Genomic DNA, 23,347 nt, shown 5'->3' with positions numbered 1-23,347 from the left:
ACTACAAGTTTGAAAATGTAAAAATCTGAAAGAAGTAAGGTTACCAGACCTCTTTAAAATGGTAAAATGGACTCCATATTTATATCTTCCGACCACTCTATGTTTTTTACACTACATGTCACATTCACCTGTTCACACACACATTCTAATCATTCACACACACACCCACATACCGACGGTGCAGCCTTCGGGAGCAATTTGGGGTTTGGTATTTTGCCGAAGGACACTTCAACATGCAAACTGGAGGAGCCCAGGATTGAACTGCCAATCCTCCAATCAGTGGACGATCTGCTCTACCTCCTCATCTCTGCTTGAGGCTAGCAGCTGCAGACTACTGTACATTAGCTGCTACTAGCATAACACAACTGAATCTATACAGTCAAGTTGCATTTTTGCTAATGTAGGCACCAGGTTTTACAAGGAAAAAGAATGTGTGGAATAAAAAAAAAAAAGATATCTTTAATTCTGATGTAATGGTGGTAAGTTAAGTACATTTACACAAGTACGGTACTTAAGTACAATTTTGAGGTATTTGTACTGTACTTGAGTATTTCAATTTGATGCTACTTTATAATTCCACTCCACTACACTTCAGAGACAAATACTGACCCCTCAGATTTATCTGGTGACCCTTTGGAGGGGCCTGACCCCTTTTTTCTATTAATAATCTAATAATGTCATATATATCTTATCATATATATTATATATATATATATATATCAGTCAGAGGGACCAAACTACTACTTTTACTGCAATACTTTAACTACATCAAGCTGATAATACTTATGTACTTTTACTTAAGTAGGATTTTTCATGCAGGACTACTTTTAATGGAGTATTTCTACATTGTTGAATTGGTACTTTTACTTAAGTAAAGAATCTGAATACTTCTTCCACCACTGTTCTGCTGCATTGATTTCCACCATGAGCCTGATAATGTTAAAGAAGTGCAAAGCTAAATCAATTGAGTACCCCTTTAATTGTAGAGTAACGAGGTTGTGGCAACATCTTCATGAGGGGTATCGTCTTATAACAAAGTCTGGTCTCAAATAACATGACACATCAGATTAGAAATGAACTTCATCTTTGACTTTGGAAACAGTAATGTAGTTTGACAAACAAAAATCTTTACTGAAGGTCCACTGAGTAGCTTTTTACAAAGTTTTCACGGATATCTCTGTTTTCATCTGTGGCCATTGTTTATATAATTCTAGAAAGTGATTTTCAAGGCCTTGAGAACCAAAAATGACACTCCTTTCACTGGCAGAAATCTCAGAAACTCTCTCCACAGCTAAATGCTTGGTAAATGGACATTTGCTTGACTGGGCGCAGTATTTAAAGGCCTTAAATTAACACCAACATTATAACCTAATCTTAACACCCTGTCTTGTCAATCGGAATCTAATCGATACAGTACACCATTATGAATACTTGGTGATTTGGTTCAATAACTTTAAATTCAAATTGGATTCTTGGTTTGGCTTTATTCTTTCATATAACAACAAACAAATAACACATGTCTCCACATATTCACCAGGAAAGCCAGCAGACACACAAAAGTGCACAGATTCAAACCATGCAGAAAAACACAGAATAAACTGTAAGCAGCACATACAACAAAGTGTTGCGCGTGCAACTGAAGCAGCACACAGGACATGAATCAAGACAGTTACTGCAATCACCACAAAAGTAGGATGTTTATCAATGAAAGCCAGGAAGCCCCTGCATGCCTGTACTTTGATTTATGAGGCCCTGCTTTCTCAGTCGCATAATAAATAAAACCTCTTTATTTGCTTTAAAGATGACTAACCATGATGCCAGAGGTCAGCTTTAAAAGTTCCTCATTCTAGCTGAACTTGTTTTTGGTACGACGCAGAAACCACTCACTCCCGGAACAAACTGACACAAATGATTCAAGACTTGTTTTCCCTAGGGAAAGTTGTGCCTGATATTTTTGATAATGCTTGCAAAGATGTTTTGTCTGTGAGAACTGTTTTGTATTATTGAATTGCTCAAGGGATTGATCCAGAATTGATGATTCTTGACTGAATCACAGAATTTAGAAATGAGGATCATCTAATATGTTTATCTAATATAATATTTGAAAACTCTTTTCATGATTTAAATGGTCTTTAAATACTTATTGTTGCAGACATCACTGAATGAACTTTCTGGAATCCAAAAAATAAAAAAATGTGTGAATCATCACATGGAGACACTTTGTGTGATGCAACTTGTGAAAGTAAGTCTAACTTCTGGGAAACTACAGTATTCTGTGTTGGGGGGGGACTTTTGAGTTAAATTTGTCAAACAGCATGTTAAGCAAATATCCTTGTCCTTCACTGGGCATCCTTCACCATGACACACACACCTATATAAATAATAATCTCCCTCTCACCCCCCTCCCATGGGGGGTGGTGGTGTGTCTTCCTCAAGCTCGGGTCTTAGCTGTTCCTAGGACTGCGCTCTTCTGCACAGAGATCTCAGATGTTGTACCCGGAATCTACTGGAGCCACTCTCCCAGTTTGTGGGTCACAGCCCCCAGTGCTCCAATTACCACTGGCACCACTGTTGCCTTCACTCTCCACATCCTTTCTAGCTGATCTTTCGGCCCTTGGTATTTTTCGATCTTCTTGTGTTCCTTCCTCTTGATTATTGCCATCACTTGGGATTGCCACGTCTATCACCACTGCCTTCTTCTGTTGTTTGTCGATCAACACAATGTCCGGTTGGTTAGCCATCACCAGCTTGTCAGTCTGGATCTGGAAGTCCCACAGGATCTTGGCTTGGTCATTCTCAACCACCTTAGGAGGTGTCTTCCATTGTGACCTTGGGACCTCCAACCCATACTCAGTGCAGATGTTCCTGTACACTATGCCAGCCACTTGGTTATGGCGTTCCATGTACGCTGTTCCTGCCTTCATCTTACACCCTGCTATTATGTGCTGAACTGTCTCAGGAGCATCTTTGCACAGCTTGCACCTGAGGTCCTGTCTGGTGTGGTAGATCCCCGCCTCTATTGATCTTGTACTGAGTGCCTGTTCTTGTGCTGCCATGATTAGTGCTTCTGTGCTGTCCTTCAGTCCAGCCTTTTCCAGCCACCGGTAGGATACAATAAATTTAGCAATACAATACAGCAATACAATAAATAAATACAGCAATACAATAAATACATTTAGCACAAAAAGTAAGGAAATTTGTGTTTGGTAGATTATTTCTTTGTTGTAACAATGCTTCTTGGCAATAAATCTTATACCGTTGGAAAGCCTGTTTATTTCCCTTTTAAATGGTGCCACATTTGTAAGGAACATGCATTTGTGGGATGAGCAGCAGAGCTGAGTATGTGGGTTGTGCCCATGAAAAATGTGCCAATTCCTCTCTGCCAATGCCAAACAGCTTATTCTGCCGTTGACTCTTGTTTGGTGTTTGGTGGATTGGATGATTGAAGTCTGAAGAAACAAGACATATTGGCAATTTAACAATTTATTCATTTAACAAACATGAGCCTCAGTAGCATGTGGAAGAACCATACACAGCCACAACAGCCTGGCACCTCCTCCTCATGCTGGTCACACACTGCTGTGGGATGGCATCCCATTCTTCAACCAGAATATATATATATATATATATATATATATATATATATATATATTATATAGTTTTTAATATTATTATTTATCTTTTTATTTTTAATATATTTATTTATATTTTACTTTTTTCTTTATGTATATATGTATGTATGGGTATCTGTGATCGAATTTGTGTTTATTTTAATTTACAATTTATCTTGTTGTGGTGTTCCATGTCAACTCGATGTTGTAGTTTGTGTTTGAAGTATTTGCATATGTTAGCAATAAACTATTAATCATTGAAAAAGAAAGGGGGGACTTTGGCACTAAAAAGACTAACGTTGAAAGATATCTACTTGATTTGACTCATTTGGACGCTAAAGCTTCATATTAGCTTCAGATAAACTTTTAAATACTTCTTTGCACAGAGGACTGTGGATTTTGTCCCCCATCACTTACATTGTAAGCGCATTATGAAGGGATCTTCTAATGGTCAGTATGAACAGGAGGAATGATTATGGGAGACTGGGGCAAAGGCTTGAGTAGGTAGCTGGAACCCTGGGTGCTGAGAATTGGGCATAAAACTGTGCCAAGCAGGGCAGGGGAAACGCTGAGTAGAGCCAGGCAGAGTGGTATCCAGAGATCAGGGAGTTGTGCTGAGCCGCTGAGGAAGACAGACGAGACAGGAGGTAAACCGCAGGCACAGGGAAACAGGTATTAGATAAACGCAGATTACTGGCAGAACAATAACAAGACTGAAAAGGCTAGAAGATTGACTAACTGCATGAACAGAGTCTATCTGCCGACGAGGTGGAGGCTGAACCACGTATCTTTGCAGGACTAATCAATGAATGGTAGCTAGTTACCTGACTCCCACACACCTGTCTTCACTCCTATATTTAAACACAGATAGATAAGGAAGGGGTGAAGAAGGGTGTGGTTGCAGGCTTGGTGGAGGAGGAAGCAGAAGTGGAAGGCATGACAGCTTTAGAAGTTCCTTATTCCAATGGAACTGGTTGCTGGTACAATGCAGAAACCACCTTCTACCGCAAGAAACTTCAAAAATTAAAGACTCTCATTTCCCCTGTGGAAAGTTGTACAGACTGATATCTTTGATAATGCTTGAAAAAATGTTTTTATTAGTGTGTCTCTGTCTGTGAGGACTGTTTTGTATGATTGAATTGTTCAGGGGATTGATCTGGCATTGATAATTCTTAACTTAATCACAGACAGTTTTCATGATTTAAATGGTCTTTAAATACTTATTTTTGCAGACATCACTAAATGAATTTCCAGAACCCCTTTTTCAATTGAGACAAAAAAAAAAAATCAGAATCATCACTTCTAAACATGGAACTTGTGATAGTTAGTCACAAGACAATTTTTTTTTTTTGTTTTCTGAGAATGTAGTTTCTGTGTAGGGTGTGACTTTTTGAGTTAAAATAATCATGTAGCATTTCATCCAGCAAATCCCCCCTTCCTTCACTTGGGACTGCTGACTACACTTCATGTGTCCAGATGATCAATGAAGCAGATTCTTCGTGCATACTGGACATTAACAAATCTCTCCCTAATGTGCTTTCAATGTAAGTGATGGACAAAATCTACAGTCCTTGTTTTGTGCAAAAAAATATTCAAAAGTTTATCTGAAGTTAAAATGAGACTTCATCTGTCCAAATTATTCAAATCAAGTGGAAATATTTCCATGTTACAGTCTTTTTGTTGCTACAATTGTCAGGTGGGGAAGCAGGAGTGGACCCAAATGCAGAGAAAATCTCCTTTAATAACGGATAATCAAGCACAGGCAAACAACTGAACAGAACTAGCAGACGAGATAACACAAAACGATCCAACAAAGACTCAACTCAAAACCAGACCTTAAATACAGACTAAACTAATCAAGGAATGGGGAACAGGTGATGAGACACAAGGGCAGGCTGGGAGTGATTGGCTGAGGGAAACACAGGAAGCAGGGCAGGGCTGACGAGACTGATACAGGGCAGGTGTGGGGAAGACACAGAGCAGAGCAGGGCTAACGAGGGTGAAGCAGGGCAGGTGAGGAGGAGTACATGAACACACGAAGGAGACACAGTAACAAAACCAAAACCCAAAAAACACTATACTCTAAATACAACCCACACCAACCTGTCCAAGAACCATCATGAACCCAAACTAACGTATACAACACATCAGGTTAAACAAGAAAAGGCAGTCCAAACCCACCACCCAAGGAAACCCATATAACCCGAAGGACTAAACAGAAGTGCAAACCAGGAGACCCCAAAGAACACAAGAACATAAAAAGACCAAAAAACACACAAAGTCCAGGCAGGGTGTGACAACACTTCCACTGCTGATCAACAAAGACACACAAAGAGAGAATTTTATAATAAAAAGACTTAAACCTTTCGAAGATATCCACTTGACTTGATTGACTTTGACTGCTGAAGCCTCATAATAGCTTCTTTAAAATATGTTTTTGCTGAAAACCTCTTCCATCACTTATAATGAAAGTGCATTAGTAAAGGATCTTTTAATGGCCAGTATGAACAGGAGGGATGATTACAGCAAGTAAAACATTTTTCAGTGTTCATCCTGGGCAGGTTCTTCTGAAGAAAGTGAGTTTGGTGTAAGAGGTGTCCAGAAATCTATATGTTAAAAATACTTTAGACAGGGGGAAAAAACTAAATGTCTGATCTTTCTTTTTTGTAGTTATGAAGACGTAATGCCAACAATGTTTCTTAAAATATTCTACAATAACAGAATTCAGCACAACTTGTCATGCCATTTTTAACTTTTTCAGGAATGATGTAATATGTATTAATGCTTCGTCATAATAACATTCATACAATGTTTATGCATCAGTGCAAGAACATTAAGTTAAAGGATAGGTTCACAACCAGGTGCACCAGGATATTGTCATGTTGGAACAGAAGAGAGCCAAACTGTTACAACACAGTTAATTGGTTAGTTTCCTTTTAAATCTTTCTGTCATCTCTTTATGTTCCTAAGAAGCTTGTTTAACCCTCTGAGCTTCAGCTCAGTTCATTAACTTTCATGAACTGAAAGCATACTCTAATGTAGGGTTACACCATGGTTACGTCACCTAACCAATGTTAGGTGACGATGTCGCCATGGTAGCAACTTGCCTGTGACAATACCCCCCTGTGACTCAAAGGAACTGCAGTTTTTGGCACTTTCCCATTGGCTTCATTTTTCAGCCCTGGAAGTTGCTGCTTGTTTATAACATATAGTAGCTGTACTATTTTTGGATAGATTTAAATTATGACTCCCTTTTTAAATAAAACCAATAGATTAAGAATAGTCTTTCAGTACTTCAAAGTTTTTAAAAGTAACCCTGATAACAAATTTCCTTTGGCATGGATGTGGGCCAAATAAATCTTAATAAATCATGAATCAATGAATCATAACAAAGCCAGACTTCTACCAGTAATAAGCCAAATACAAATGGTTGATATGGCTCATAGCTGGGCCTGATATGGAATATCTGTGTGGCTGAGTTCTGTTAAGGCCTTATGGCCCTTATGTGATCCACATATGGCTAACAGACCAAAATCTGTACTGCACCACACCTGTGATCTGACCCACATTTGGAAGTGAATAATGGACCTGACCCAAGACTATCATAGCCTTGACTGAACCATAACAAAAATTTTAAAATGTCAATATAATATGTCAAATTGGCAATTTACCTGTTTCTCCCTAATAAAGCAAAGTTTATTAAAAGTAGTAGTTTATCAAGCCTTGGTTGATAAAAGTATTTTACTGCCAATTTGGCAAATGTGGCATTTTGTGACCCCTTTATAGGCTACTAATACAAACATAAAAAAACGATTTACAAAAACCTTTCAACAGTGGTCTTTGAGCCAACCAACTGCCAATGGCATTCCTGATAAAAGCCTTTGAGAACTTAAAGTGTCAATGGAATGAAAGAACAAGAACAAAGTGTATAGTTGTCACACCCTGCCTGGACTTTGTGTGTTTTTTGGTCTTTTTATGTTCTTGTGTTCTTTGGGGTCTCCTTGTTTGCACTTCTGTTTAGTCCTTCAGGTCATATGGGATTTCTTGGGTGGTGGGTTGGACTGCCTTTTGTTGTTTAGCCTGGTGTGTTGTGTACGTTAGTTTGGGTTCATGATGGTTCTGGGACAAGTTGGTGTGGGTTGTATTTGGCGTTGTGACAAAGTGGGTGAGAATACACCATTTGTCCCTACTTTCACTATCAATGCCACATAGCTTACAAATTTAACCATGCTTGGTAATTGTTTGTTTAGCCATATGTTTATGATCAATCTGTAACTTGCAGACACATACTATTCCGGGTTTGTTTGTGGTTTGCATTATGTTTGGTTACAGTTCACATACCAGCAACATTTTTGGTTAAAGTAAAACACCGACAAGTATTGTTAAGTTTAGTTATTGTTTATTGGGTTAAGTCTGCATTTCATAATTCAATCCTATTCTTTCTGTGCTACTTACCATACCCACCATGTGCTCCACAGACAAAAGGGGGAGTCACCTAACAATGGCCTGTATTTATACACTGGGTGACATCATTGGTGATGTCACTGGGTTGGATAATGTGGCGGGGGTGGTAGTTAATTATCTTAAGTGAGTTATATGGTAAGCTATGGTAAAGTGTTTTACCATGGAGGTTGGTAAGAGTGAATAACTTTATTTCTGACCTGTTTTAGCAGAGACATGGGATGCACCTGCAGCATTGGTACAGCCCAGATTGACTCTGATGGACTGCTGATGAAGGGTCTATTTAAGCAGTTGCTTTTTGGCTGTCGGGGGGTTAGTACATCAGTGTGTAGCTGTGTGAACATGATGATAAGTTAATATAAGTTCAGTTGATATGAGTTGAGTTTTGATCAGTTAGACCAAGTTAACTATTTAGTTGTTTTTTGTTTTGTACATTTTTTTTTGTTTGTTTTTGTTACATGTGTAGCATGGTGCCACTTTTTTTTGTAAATAAACCACCTTGTGATACCTGGATAAGGTTTCCTGTGTCTGCCTCCTACCAAGTGACCAGCCACTCCGGTCAGGCTACACCACAGGAGTATTGTGTTTTTTGGGTTTTGGTTTTGTTACTGTGTCTCCCTTATGTGTTCATGTACTCCTCCTCACCTGCCCTGCTTCACCCTCGTTAGCCCTGCTCTGCTCTGTGTCTTCCCCACACCTGCCCTGTATCAGTCTCGTCAGCCCTACCCTGCTTCCTGTGTTTCCCTCAGCCAATCACTCCCAGCCTGCCCTTGTGTCTTGTCACCTGTTCCCCATTCCCTGATTAGTTTAGTCTGTATTTAAGGTCTGGTTTTGAGTTGAGTCTTTGTTGGATCGTTTTGTGTTATCTCGTCTGCTAGTTCTGTTCAGCTGTTTGCCTGTACTTGACTATCTATTATTAAAGGAGATTTTCGTCATATCTGCATTCTGGCCTCTGCATTTGGGTCCACTCCTGCTTCCCCACCTGACAAGTGTAGCAACAAAAAGACTGTAACATGGAAATATTTCCACTTGATTTGAATAATTTGGACAGATGAAGTCTCATTTTAACTTCAGATAAACTTTTGAATATTTTTTTGCACAAAACAAGGACTGTAGATTTTGTCCATCACTTACATTGAAAGCACATTAGGGAGAGATTTGTTAATGTCCAGTATGCAAGAAGAATCTGCTTCTTTGATCATCTGGACACATGACCTGACTATTATGAAAAGTTTAACAAAAAAAGTTGGCTGAGATCTTGGCAAAAAAGAGAGACTCTGGAGTTTTAGAGTCATGGTTGAAGTGTAGTCAGCAGTCCCAAGTGAAGGAAGGGGGGGATTTGCTGGATGAAATGCTGCGTGATTATTTTAACTCAAAAAGTCCCACCCTACACAGAATAACTGCACTGTACATTCTCAGAAAACAAGAAAAAAAATGTCTTGTGACTAACTATCACAAGTTCCATGTTTAGAAGTGATGATTCTGATTTTTTTTTTTTTGTCTCAATTGAAAAAGGGGTTCTGGAAATTCATTTAGTAATGTCTGCAAAAAGACAGACATCAACTGCCCTGTATCAGTCTCTTCTTCTTCTTCTTCTTCTTCTTCTTTTGTTTAATGGCGGGTGGCAATCAGCGTAAAGGTGCATTACCGCCACCTACTATGTTGGAGTGTGAACCAGAGTTATCTACCCCTATAAACAAATAAAAAAACAAAAAAAAAAACAAAAGGAAGATGTCCTGAATACTAAATTCTGTTAATCAATCCTGTTTCTTTCAAGTAGTGAAATAAATTCTGTAACCCAATTGTAAATATACTTTTCAAACTCAATTCTTCCCCTCCAATCTTCCTGATTTCTCTCTTTAATACTTCTCGCTCTCGAGAATACTTATTGCAGTGCAAAATGACATGTTCCACTGACTCCTCTATTTGACATAGGTCACATACTCCTGAGGGATGTTTGTTTATTAAATGCAGTGTTTTATTTAGTCTGGTGTGTCCTACCCTCAGCCTTGTTAAGATATTCTCCTCTTTGGTGCTTCTTTTAGCTGACCTTGCTGGGCCCACTTCTCTCTGTATTTGTTGTATCCCATCTGTGTTGCCACTCTTTAATGATGTTTCTTTTGATTTTTCCTTTTGCTTCCGTTTTAGTGAGTGAAATTTCCATGATCTCCTCATACTTCAGTGCCTGTTTTGCTAATGTATCCACCATTTCATTGCCCTTAATCCCTCTGTGTGCTGGTACCCACATATGGTATCAAAATATTCATATTTTTAAATCTGTACAAAGTTTCATGTATCTCATTAACTATATCCTGCCTACTGTGAGATGTATATGACTGTAATGACATTAATGCAGAACGTGAATCTGTACAAAGAATAACCCTTTTAATTTGCAACTCCTCTATCCACTGTAATGCTGTTGCAATTGCTATCATCTCAACTGTATAACCTGACAGATGATCTGACGTTCTTCTTTTCACAGAAACTTTTAAGGCAAAGCCTGTGCTCCCTGTGTTAGGATCCTTGGATCCATCTGTGTACACTGGTATGAATGTTTGATATAATGTTTGTAACCTATCTTCAACCAAAACTGCAATATTTCAAAAATCTTTATGTACCTGCACTTTTTCCAGAATATAGAAATCAATTGACACTGAGGGGAACAATCAGGGTGGTGTTACTGATAATGGCACTGTAGGGATATATCTTTTCTGATTTAACGACATATCTTTAGCAATTGTTTCACTGCTCCACGCAAAACATTCCCTTTTGGCCCTTTTTCTCTCCTAGCATGGAAGAAGTACTGTTTTTGTTGGATTGTGATCTTCAGAATACCCTTGAAGATTTGTCCAGTAGTTCATCATTAACTGTTTGTGTCTGATGTGCAGCGGCAATTCACCCATCTCAACCTGAAGAGCAGATACAGGAGTAATTTTTAAAGCACCACAGCATAGTCTTAACGCTTGAGCTTGCACCACTTCCAACTTCTTTAATGATGTTTTTGCTGCTGAACTGTAGGCAATATATCCATAATCTAATACTGCTCTAATCAGCGCGACATAGATATTTTTAATCGCAGATCTGCTTGCTCCCCATTCTGATCCTGTTAAACATCTCATCACATTTAGTATCTTTTTGCACTTAGTTGTTATCTTGTGAATATGTTCATTCCATGTTAACTTTTCATCAAACCACACACCCAAAAATCTGAAGACTTTCACTTGCTCTATTCTTTGTCCGTATCTGTGTGCCAACACCTCTCTTTTTAGTGAACATTAATGTTTTGGTTTTTTCAACTGAAAACTTAAACCCCCAAGAGTATGACCATTTTTCTACCATGTTAACTGCCAGTTGCATTTTATTTATAATATGATCTATATTCTTTCCTCTTTTCCACAAAGCTCCATCATCAGCAAACAATAATCGTCCAATATCATCCTGAACTTGAGAAAATACATCATTTATCATGATGGAAAAGAGTATTGGGCTAATAACACTGCCCTGAGGGGTACCGTTATCTACCATATATCTTCCTGATAAGGCTGTCCCAATTCTGACTTGAATAAATCTATCAAATAAAAAGTCTTTAACCCAATTATATGCTCTTCCCGCTATTCCCATCATATTTAATTTGATCATTAACCCCTCCTTCCAAACCATATCATATGCCTTTTCTACGTCAAAAAAACTGTCACTACTGATTCTTTATTAACTTGTGCTTTCTTAATCTCTGTTTCCAGACATATAACAGGGTCCATTGTTCCTCTACCCCTCCTAAATCCACTCTGATGAGGTGAAAGAATTCTTCTGCTTTCCATAAAAAATCCTAATCTTTCTGTAATCATTCTTTCCATTATCTTACCTACATGTGATGTGAGTGCTATGGGTCTTTAGTTCATTGGATTTGATGGGTCCTTCCCTGGTTTCCTGATAGGAATAATCACTGCCTCTTTCCAACTAGTTGGTAATTTCCCCACTTCCCATACTTTACTTTACCTAAATGTCTTACATAACATAGCAGATTTCATCCTTCCCAGGAGATGTTAGTCCAGACTTAATTATTGCCCTCTTTATCTCTTCCATTGCACTGTTAGTCATTTCCCTTCTCTCAAGACTTCCAGGATGAGCCAAACTAGTCATTTCCCTTCCTCTCTTACCCTTCTCAGTCAAATTATCATGGATTTGAGTAAATGCCTTTGCTAACATCTCTGCTTTCTCTTCATCAGATACTGCTGTTTCTTCTCCCATCTTCAGTACTGGATACTGCCATTCCCTTCTGATTCCTCTCATGCTCCTAATCATGCCCCAAACCTCTCCCACAGGTGTTGATCTTCCTATTTTATTGCAAAAGGTCTGCCAGCTTTGTCTTTTTGCTTTACGTATAATTTTCCTTACCCTTGCTTGCTCTTGCTTATATCTGATTAAATTCTGTACATTATGAGTTCTTCTTAATAACCTGACAGCTCTATTCCTCTCTTTCACTATTTTACTACATTCACCTGTCCACCAGGGAACCGCTTTCCTCTTCATTCTTCCTTTACTTTTAGAAATGGACTGTTTGGCAGCTTCTAGTAATGTTATTTTCAGCTTTTTATCAATCTCCTCAATATCTCCATTTAAGTCTATTTTATCCATTTCTCTCTCACATATATAAGTGAACATTTCCCAGTTTGCACTGCTAAATACCCACTTCCCTGATATTTCCCTATCTTCCTTATTTTTTGTAGCAATATCCTACACCAGACTGGAAAATGATCACTACCCATTGATGATTCTTCGGACACTTCCCACTCACATATTCCCGCTAACTCCCTTGTGACTAAAGTTAAATCTAATACCGAAGTGTTCCCTGTGTGCACATCTAATCTAGTCCCTCTCCCATCATTTAAGCAAACCATTCTTTTCTCTTCTAATAGTTCCTCAATTACCTCACCATTTGCATCTGTTCGTGTTCCTCCCCATAATGTACTGTGAGCATTAAAATCCCCACATATCAACACCCTATCACCATCTATCCCTTCAATTTGTATTAATCTACTCAAATCTAGCCTTTTACAAGGATTATAATAATTAATAATGACAAATTTACCCTCACTTGTCCATATCTCTACAGTTACATATTCTTGCTCATTTCCTATACTCACCTCTCTAAATGAAATATTTTTTCTAATAAATGTTGCACATCCTCCTCCTACCCCATCCCCCCTATCATACCTAACAGAAGTATATCCTACTATTCTAAAGAGATTGATTTCCGTCTTCCTGTGTTTCCCTCAGCCAATCACTCCCAGCCTGCCCTTATGTAGTTTAGTCTGTATTTAAGGTCTGGTTTTGAGTAGTGTCTTTGTTGGATCATTTGTGTTGTCTCGTCTGCTAGTTCTGTTCAGCTGTTTACCTGTACTTGACCATCCATCATTAAAGGAGATTTTCGTCATATCTGCATTCCGGCCTCAGCATTTGGGTCCACCATCAGTGAAGCGCCTTGAGAAAGCAGAACACGAGACAACAGCAATGTTATATTTTTACTCATATCTTTGTTATATATATTATCATGATGTGTCCATATATAAATAATTAAATTCACACTGCTTACCAATGACAACTGTCTTCAAGATCATTCACTGGACAGATATTTTATCATTCACCCCCCTCCAGTTCATCTGTCTTGCAACAGCAGTTGAACATACAGGTGCAAACCATTTAGGTGATGTTTGTGGAACATCAAGCATGTCTGTTCACATGATTGCCATTACCACGCCACATGTGGTCCCCAGCTGTCAGTTCTTATCGGGGCCAGAAACCTAAATTTCAGAGATGATCCAAAAGTGAAATACCCTCCAATGTTGAGGATGTGGTTAAATAAAACTCTTGCAGCTGTTTGACGTCAGTGCTACTGAATCAGAGCTATTACTGACATTTTAAAGGCTCTCAAGGATGGAGCAACACTCATGCCATCATGCTTGCGTATGTGTTTTTATGTGTATTTTCTTTTTTAACAGTGACTCATGTATAATTAATCGTCCTATTCTATTTTGTCATCGATATTTGTCTGTGATGATATGACTAATTGCAAATTTAGTCTGCAATAAGCAGCTTCATGGCGATATAAACTGTTAAAAGCCTTCAGGTGGGTCCTCTAAACTTGTTGTCCTGCATTGTGACACACACGCAGCTCTACATCATCTTCTTAGGAACATCATGATTACAACAGTGAATATTTTTTTGTTAAAAACTTAATGCCGCCTGAATTGTTAACCATATCTGTTAATTGATTAATTTTTTACAGTACCTGCATGCAGTGTGAGAGAGAGTGAGAGATTGTCCTCCCAAGAAAAACTACAGGATTAGTCAATTACACAAGTGTCCCAAAACAGCATACATTTACACTCAAGAGACAGAAGCCATACAGTGGCTGTAGTAGTAAATATGAGGGGAGGGAAGGAGAAAAGCTACAGAAGCCCATTTCTGCCAGTAAAAGAAAAAAAAATGAAAATTTGGCCTTGATAATAAAATAAATACTCATGTTAAGTCAAAATTATGAGATATAAAGTTGAATAATGAGATAAGGAGTCATAATTATGCAGCCCAGTATCACACTAAAGTGTGTAATACACCCGCTGGTCTACCAAGTCAGTGTCACGTTTTTCCTCACCTAGGTGTCCATCTAGCAGCGGTAGTAATTATGATCCAGAGAAGTGACGCAGTTCAGATGACGTCTATATGAGGTGACAAATTTCCACATTAGGAGATGGCGGGTTGGGTGGATGGCTAGATAGTTATATGACAAAAAATGGACTTTGCTGCAGGAGACCACTATTGGCTTCCCACTTCCAACCACGAGTGTCACGTTTTCAACTGCGAATTGGGACAGTTCTTTAAAAACTGTGACTACAATTGTTGTGGTCTTAACTGTTGCCATGACAATGAAGGTTGCATAACTTTAAGGATGTAGTAACTTTAACCCACATCACTTTTCAAGTGATCATTTTAACCCAAACCATGATCTTTCCCTGACCCTAACCAAGTGGTTTTTGTGCCTAAACCCAACCAGACTTTAACTACAGCGTTGGCACACCGTAAAACATCATTATTTGTTAACAGTGATTTGTAACGGTTTTGGAAAGCACAGACAAATTATGTTGTCGTGCCGATTACTACTGATAGAGGCGCCATATGAGAAAACACTCCTAATGTACACACATATACTTTTCACACCTAGGCAAGGCAAAACACTGACACTGACACGGTGGACCGGCAGGTGTATTACACACTTTGGCGTGATACTGAGTTGAATTATGAGATAAAAAGTCATAATTATGAGATACTTTCACACAACAGTCAAGGTAGCAGCTGTTTGAAGGGAGTTCTCCTATTCAATTTGACACAGAAATGGATGAGTACACCGATGACTACTTTAAACAACAGATTTGCCACATGCTGTCTGGACTTCTAGTGTTTTTTTTGGACTCTTTGTGTTTTCTTTGGCGTTTGTTGCATCATTTGTTTTGGCTGTTAGTTCTGTTTGGATCTGTTTGCCTTGTTCTATCCTTGACCATTTCAAGAGTGAAGGAGATTTTAATCAACTCTGCATTCCAGCATCTGCATTAGGGTCCACTCCTGCTTCACCATTCCTGACAGAATGATCCAACAAGGACTGAACAGAAAACCAGGACATAAAAAGAAACTGAACTAATGCGGAGATGATGTGCAGGTGGGGAGATGGATGGAGAACTGATGAGGCTAACAGGGCAATGTGGGGGAAAACAGAGCAGGGCAGATGTAGAGGAGTACATGAACACATACGGGAAACAGAGCAACAGAAAACCAAAACCCAGAAAACACAAACTCCAAAAAACACTAGAGGGCCAGGCAGGGTATGACAAGATTAAATTTTCATTTGCTTTATGATTCACATGGGATTGTACCAAGCAAATGTATCCTTCAAAGGATATTATGCAAGAAGCATCTCTGATGTAGCAACCTTCATTGAACTGCAGCTGGAAACATCTGGTCAAGTTCATCTTAACAAATGGATGCACCAAAAATGTTGGTTACATGGAATTGTGACATAATGAGAAAAAGTTTGAATATTGCTACAGTTATTGGATGGTGAAGGTGTTGATCTGAGGTCAAAAAACAGACTGTGAAGGCATGTTTACTACAGCTGTGTCTTGTCAAGTTTAAATAATCAGTGCTGTTGGGCTTCCTGTCAGACTCAGACTTGATTCAGGAAAGAGAAAATGGCCATATGGCTGAAATGCAGCATTTTTTCCCCGCATTTTTCTGAGAAAAAAATCCAATATCGTGCATCCCTAATATAAACCATCAATCCTAAACTACTTCCTTAACTGAAGTATTTATAGTAAGTTCTCTGCATTGAAACATACCATTTAAATGAACATGTTCTTAAACTGAAAACAATGTTGAACAAAACAAAAGGTAAAAAGCAGCTGAAAATGTAAACAGCATGTTAAAACTATGACATTCATTAAGGTTAAACAAGATTTTTGGCTCATGAAGGAAGTACTACAGCTGTACTTCCTTCATGAGCCAAAAATCTGGAAAATCTACAAAGCCTGAACATGAACCTCTGATAGCAGTTCTTGTTGGCTGAAATCTTTATATCTTAAACAATTTCCATTTCCCACACTTGGCTTTCTAAGATTGTGTTAATTTCATGTTGAAAATCTCTGTAGTTTCAAGTAACAGCCACATGTATGAGCAGGTCTTCTCTGAAATCCCTAAATTTATGTGAAACTGACAGTGATGCTCTTTCCCGTGAACAAGTCTGATCCTGTGCAAAATCTGAGGAAAAAGGAGAAGAACTGGGTGTTTGACTCTCTGAGGTATTCAGAGCTGTTGTGGCTTTCCATGATTTCCTGCACTTCCTCTTGGCCAACACAAGTGCAAGTTTTACACTGAGGTACTTCTCTTTTTGCCAGCCAAATGCGATACCACTTTCCCATTCTTGTTTAAAAAATCATGATGTATGTATGGCACTTTGAAGCCATTTCCCATAGTGCACTGCTTATAAAAATCATTCCAAAATTCTGACAGTGCATCCCTCAAAACACCTCCATCATCCATGGCCTTTTCTAGCTTTCAAGAATAACTTAAAAGTAAATGTCATCCTCCATGATGCTTCCCTCCGAAAACATAAGTTAAATAAGTTCTCTAAGAATCTGTCGATGATGAGGAACAATAATTTTCTTGACTCTTTCTCTCTGATTGACTTGTTCCTGTGGCATATCAATGGAAGGAGGCAAAAGTGATTCAAATGACAGTTCCTGAGAGACAAGCAAGGTATCATCAAGACTTGAGTACTACATCCCAGAGATTTTCTATATGGAAAGTTACATCCATATGAAGTAATGTTTCATGTTCTGGCAAACTAGATGAATCATTTGGGTCGATTGTGGTATAAAGAAGGGAAACACTCTTATTGCTTGCATTTCCAAATACTGTGCTACTTCAAACATAAATGACATCTGAAGTTTTCATCTCTACAATGTCTGTTACACAATTGTCTGGAGAGTGGTGATAGATATCAGGTCTGTCATGGGAGAAGGGGGTTTCTGCCAGAAAGCTTTTCTAACAGAAATCTAACCCCTTTCCTTCAGAAGTCAAGAATAAAATAAGGCTTCAGCCAATGATGTGCCGTTTTCACCTTCACCACAATTCCAACCATCCAGAGCTTGCTTCATTGGTAAATATTAAAGTTATTGATGTTATACAGTTTAATTAAATACAAAGTACTTATTGGTTACTGTGTAGCAACTATATCTGTCATCACTTAAGAGAAAACAAAATTTAACTTTAAATATTAAAGTTAACAAGCTAACTAGCTACAGAAGCGGAAGGCAAACTTAGTTGAAAATTTTCGACCAGTCTGCTGAATTTAAAGTGTTATCAATGGCAGATAAACCATCTTTTCGTGAGAAAGGTTAGTGAATTTAGGTAATAATAATATCAATTGTCTTTCTGTCAGAATGGCTAGTGCATTTATCACTGGTAGCAATATGAACTGTATTACTCATTAATTATTATCAACTGTTTTGCACCTCATTTTGATATTTTCTCATCTTAGTCTGTGTGAAATGTCTACATGTATGGTAGAAGTCAGTTAACTGGACCCTCTTCAGTCATATGTAAGGATTAGGGGTGTTGACATGCATTTGTAGTTCATTAAGTTCCAGTATGGTATTTGTGTTCACAAATGTGTACATTACCAGCAATGTGTTTGTAAGGGACCGAGCTGGCAGACAAAGGAGACTCAGGTTGTTTCAAAAAAGAGGGTTTTTATTTTACCCAAAAAAATGCAAAAAAAAAAAAGGTACAAATAACAAAATATGTAAATAAAGTTCAGGGCCCATAAAAGAGGTCAAATAAACAGAACTCATCTAAAGTGAACTTAACCCTACTAACAGACCTTCCAAAATGAACACAAAGGGGAACATATATACTGGCTGATCAGACCATAACAGAAGAGGGGTAACTAACAAATGACAACCACTACCAACTTAGCAATAAACAACAGAATTCCCCCCAAACACAGGTTAACTAAACTAAATCAACTAAACCAAAAATACCCAACTAAACATTCATTAAAGAGAAACAAACAATATGACTAAACGTGAAATAAACAGTTCCCCCCTATGAGGTGGCAGGACTTGGTATGACCCAATTGGCTACTTCCTGTATTTAACCATTCCATGTCCTGGTGCACATCCTTTGCCCAGGCCTGGCCAGATGTCCTTCAGGAGTAGCACCCCAACACTGGTAACTCAAAAAAAAAATGAAAATTAGAACAACTTAAACTAATGACTGTACAAAAGTTAACCAAATGTGCGTGCTACAAATAGAAACTAATGTACTGCCAAACTGTAAAATAAAATGAGTATGATGTATGAAACAAAATCCAGTGTGTTGTTATTTATTTGTATGCAATGTGAAATGTAATTAAATTAGCTAACTGAGGAAAAAATTAACTACAAATGTGAAAGAGACCAAAGTGTGAGTGCCAGCTGGGATACAAACTTCAAAACAGCTGTGTGGCTGCAAGTGTGGCCATCACAGTGTTTGTGCATGCACACTACAAAGTAAAGAAATGTTCTAAATAATATAATAAATCTCATGTGTCCCTATTTGACAGGTGTGGGTCCACCATGGGTAAGCTGATGCATAAACTCACCCAGTGACTGCACCAGGATAACCTAGAAACAGCCAGGGGGAAACTAACAGCTGGTAAGTACAGAGTAGAGTCCATCATTTAGACAGTGACACATTTTGGTTGTTTTGGCTCTGGCATATTTGATTTGAAATGAAAGGATGACTGAAACGAAGGTGCTGACTTGGTTTTAAGTAGTTTTATGTTGTTCATATCCATTCTGTTTTAACAGTGAAACAAGTGAAGCCCCCCTTTCAAGGTAGTCTGCCAATTTCAGGACAAAGAAGGAGGAGGATGACCCTAAATATACAGCAAATGCAGTTTGTTATGACCCAGCAGTGGGATGTTCTCCACTTGCATTATCATTCACCTGACCTCAGTCCAGCTGAGCAGGTGTGTCACTCACCGAAAATCAGGCCGACGGCAAAAGCCCAGTTTGCAGTTCATAGAATCACCAGAGGAGATATACAGTAAGTGTCCTCTTGGAACAGAACTGAAAACAGTTTGACACCAAATATTATATATCATGAATAAAATTTGTTTTAATCGGTCAGATGATCTTTGCTAAACTAAAGTTAGAGAACTTTAGTTACAAGTAAAAACTAAAATTACAATTCCTACACTATTCATCTGTGGATGTAAACACCATCAAAGTAAAGAGGAAAGATTAACCTCATAGTCATGTATTTTCCTCATGCAGTCTTTATTTAAGAAATCTGTAAACTTAATATATGTAAACTTAAATATATTCTTTTATTGCAGAATTTCCAGAGAACCAGATGGAGCTTGTGAGTCATCAGGAAAGACAGGATTACATGTTTCTTACCTTGGAAGCTTTTGCTAGGGTATCACATGTTTGCTTTCTGAGTCTTTAACTGTTCTGTTTTTCAAAACATTTCCTTGAGATGAGATAAGAAACTTTAATGTCCTGAAGGAAATTTGTCTTGAGCAAAGGTGCTACGCAGAGCTGCGATCAAGCAATACATGACAAAACAGTACATGGACAAAAACATAATTCATTGACAAGACAATGCAGTGGTGCACTAGTGTAAAAATGTGCTGTACACCACTGCAATCACATGATGCATAACAAGACATATACAGTGTAACACAATAAGACAATGTAGAAGTGCACAGTGCAAAAAAGTGCAGAACCAAACTACAATCACACAGTGCAATAAAAGATCACTAAATACAGTGGAAACCGCTTATAGTGATCACGGTTACAGCGATCAAACGCTTATATGGATCAAAAACCTAGGTACAGAATCAAAAAAATCTGAAAATAATATTTTATCCCTCTCTTTCTCTGGCTTTCTCGCTACCACTGCTTGCTCTCCTTGTCCATTCTCTAGCTCACTTGACCCCTGCTTCTCTCTCTCTCTTTTTGAAAATGAGCCAGGACGCTATCAGCAAATATATTTTGATAATGTCACTTTTAATCTTTCTACTAAATTAAATGTACTCCCCTCTTCCTAGTAATGTTTTTATCCTCCCATATGGCAGGTTAGGGTTGTACAGCATTGCAACATTGTGTTCTTCCAAAAGTTAATTCCGGTTCAAATTTTTTTTTTACAGCCCCCCACCCCCGCAGCCTAAATGTACGACGCTGTCAGCTGGTGATTGGAGTCTGGTGACGCATACGCATTGAAATCATGGTGGGAAAAAGAAAAGGGAAAGTCATTTTCTCTCAATAAAAAAGTAGTTTCCTTGAAGCGTATGACAAATTGCCAAAAAAAAAAATCTGTTAAGAATCATCTGCTTATAGTAATCAATTTGACCCAGATGAAAGTGATCACTATAAGCTGTTTCCATTGTACTTCATTCTCTTGACAATGCTGTGGTGCATACCTGCAAAAGGTGCTGCACAAAGCTGCAATCAAACAGTAAGCAATACATGACCAGCATGATCAATGTAATTCAAAACCAACCAAACAATGCAGCGGTGCACTCTGACACCAGTTGATTACATTCAACTAGAAGGGATAAGATGTTGCAACACAACCATAAGATATTGGTAAGCCAAGGTATCGTAAGTGAAACATAGATCACATTGTAAACAATAGATCTTAATAAATCTTAAAAAATCATAAGATATACTACCTAGACTAAAAACTACAGTGCCTCCCACCTTATAGCGCTCCCTACAGCACCTCCTTTACTGTGCACCTCCTTCAAACAACAGAGCCTACTTCCTTATAACACCTCCTACACTGAGCTTGAGGCACTACAACTGCAGGCTCATTGTTTATTGTGTAGTGCAATAGAAGTTGGGATGAAGGAAAGCTTAAAACGGTTACTTTTACATCTGCTAGCTCTATAACGTCTGCCCGAAGGTAATAATTCATAGTCAGGGAATTAGAGATGTGACAGGTCTTTCAAAATCCTATGTGCCTGTCTGACCACTGTTCTCTCATAGGTGGTTTGGAGGGACAGGTAATCTCTCTTCCCTATCACCTTCATAGCAGTCTTCACCATGTTAGCCAATCTAGTTTTCAGCTGGAACGTTTAGGTGCCATACCTGATAATGGTTCCCAGCAATCGCATTGTAGAATGTAAACATCAGTAAACACACCAAACAGTTTGAGTAGGCAGGGAAAGTGAATTCTTTGAGCCAGCCTGGCACACAAATACTCAACGTGAACATTTAATTTTAAGTTATTGCCCATTACTATGCCCAGATACTTAAAAAAGCACACCTGTTCAATTTCGCTGTCGCCAAAAATCACAGGCTCATTGGCTCTCACCTCCCTTGGATCAAAAACCATTTCTTTGGTTTTATCCATACATGATGCCACATCATGAGCTTGTTAACTACAACCCTGTCAAAACATTTCATTACCACAGAAGTTAACGCTACAGGTCTGAAGTCATTATTAGCAGAGGGGCATGTGATTTTTGGTACAGGAATTATTTTAAATTTTTCCAGAGAGCTGGCACAATATGACTATCTAAGGACTTTTGAAAAATAGGGAACCAAGTAGCAATTACTTCAGATGAGCAATGATTTAGCAGGACATCAGACAAGCCATTCGGTCCCATAGATTTCTTATTGCAAACTTTACTAAAAATAGTCTGAACCTGCTGTGGATCAATTTCTAGCCAATCAGGTGTTGGCTAGAAATTGTGATTATACAGTCTAAGACTCAGCTGCCTCCTGAGAAAAGTCCTGTGTTTCAAACCTGAGAAAAAAGTAATTCAGTTTGTTAGCTCTCCCCACTTTATTCAGGGTAATAATCTGTTGCCTCTGGGAGTTCATGTTTGTCAAGTTTTTCAGACTGTCCCATAACCTTTTATTGTCCATAGAGCTGAAGTTTTGTTCAATTGTGGATCAGTGTTTGTCTCTTGCCCTCTTCAAAAGGAGATTTAGTTCTTTTTGTGCTGTAGCCAAGCCTTCACGGTCTTTACTTCTAAAAGCCAGTTTCTTTTTGTTAATACAGTCTTTAACCTTCCTTGTAATGTGTGGCTTATTGTTAGAAAAGTGTAAAATGTTCTTTGTAGGCACTACAATGTCAACACAAAAGTTAACATATTCTGAAATTGTATCAACAGACTCATCAAGCTCCAAGTTAAGGGAGATGCTCCTACCAGTGATGAGGAAAACAGCCCCTCGTGGAGATATAGAGCAGTTCTCTCTGGTTTGATTATCTTGGCTGCTGGAGGAAAGGAGTTGGATTTCTGGCAGACAGGCTTATTGGCAGAAAGTCAATTTGTATCCTTAACCTACTTGTGGAGTTGCATAACTTTTCCTCCTCTAGATTAATTTCACTGACAATATCTTTGTTTTCATACAGTTTCCCAACTGTGAAACTATACTCTAATGAATGCTGCTTTAAGTCTGTTAAATAAATTTCAAAATCAGTAGGGCTCCCCTCTGTATTTTTTCCACCTGGAAAAAAACAACTGCACAGCCTTTTCAATCAAGTTATGTTTTTACTGTCCTTTGAGACACTTTCTCTCTGTCAATCAATCAATCAATTTTATTTAAAGTGCAGAATCACCATGCAGCATGGTCCCAATACACTTTACAGTTAAAAAGGACAACATACAGCAATCAATTTACAATAATAAAAATTAAAAGTGAAACAACCACATTAAAAACATCAAT

General features: G+C 38.3%; 1 long non-coding RNA gene across 6 annotated transcripts; it reads left to right on the top strand.

Moving 5' to 3' along the window:
* The first annotated feature begins 18,760 nt into the window (after positions 1 to 18,760).
* On the top strand, positions 18,761 to 23,100 carry LOC122966779. 6 transcript variants are annotated; one of them, XR_006398464.1, is made up of 6 exons: positions 18,761 to 18,851; positions 19,225 to 19,316; positions 19,472 to 19,709; positions 20,002 to 20,027; positions 20,818 to 20,897; positions 22,792 to 23,100. It is a non-coding gene; the product is annotated as an uncharacterized LOC122966779 (long non-coding RNA). The 6 variants fall into 6 exon arrangements; XR_006398468.1 differs by having other exon boundaries at positions 20,002 to 20,084; XR_006398469.1 differs by lacking the exon at positions 20,002 to 20,027.
* Positions 23,101 to 23,347: the final 247 nt, after the last annotated feature.

This window comes from Thunnus albacares, chromosome 2, assembly GCF_914725855.1.
Source record: "Thunnus albacares chromosome 2, fThuAlb1.1, whole genome shotgun sequence".
NCBI lineage: Eukaryota > Metazoa > Chordata > Actinopteri > Scombriformes > Scombridae > Thunnus > Thunnus albacares.
The sequence above is the reverse complement of the archived record's forward strand: the minus strand, read 5'-3'. Positions and strand labels throughout refer to the sequence as shown.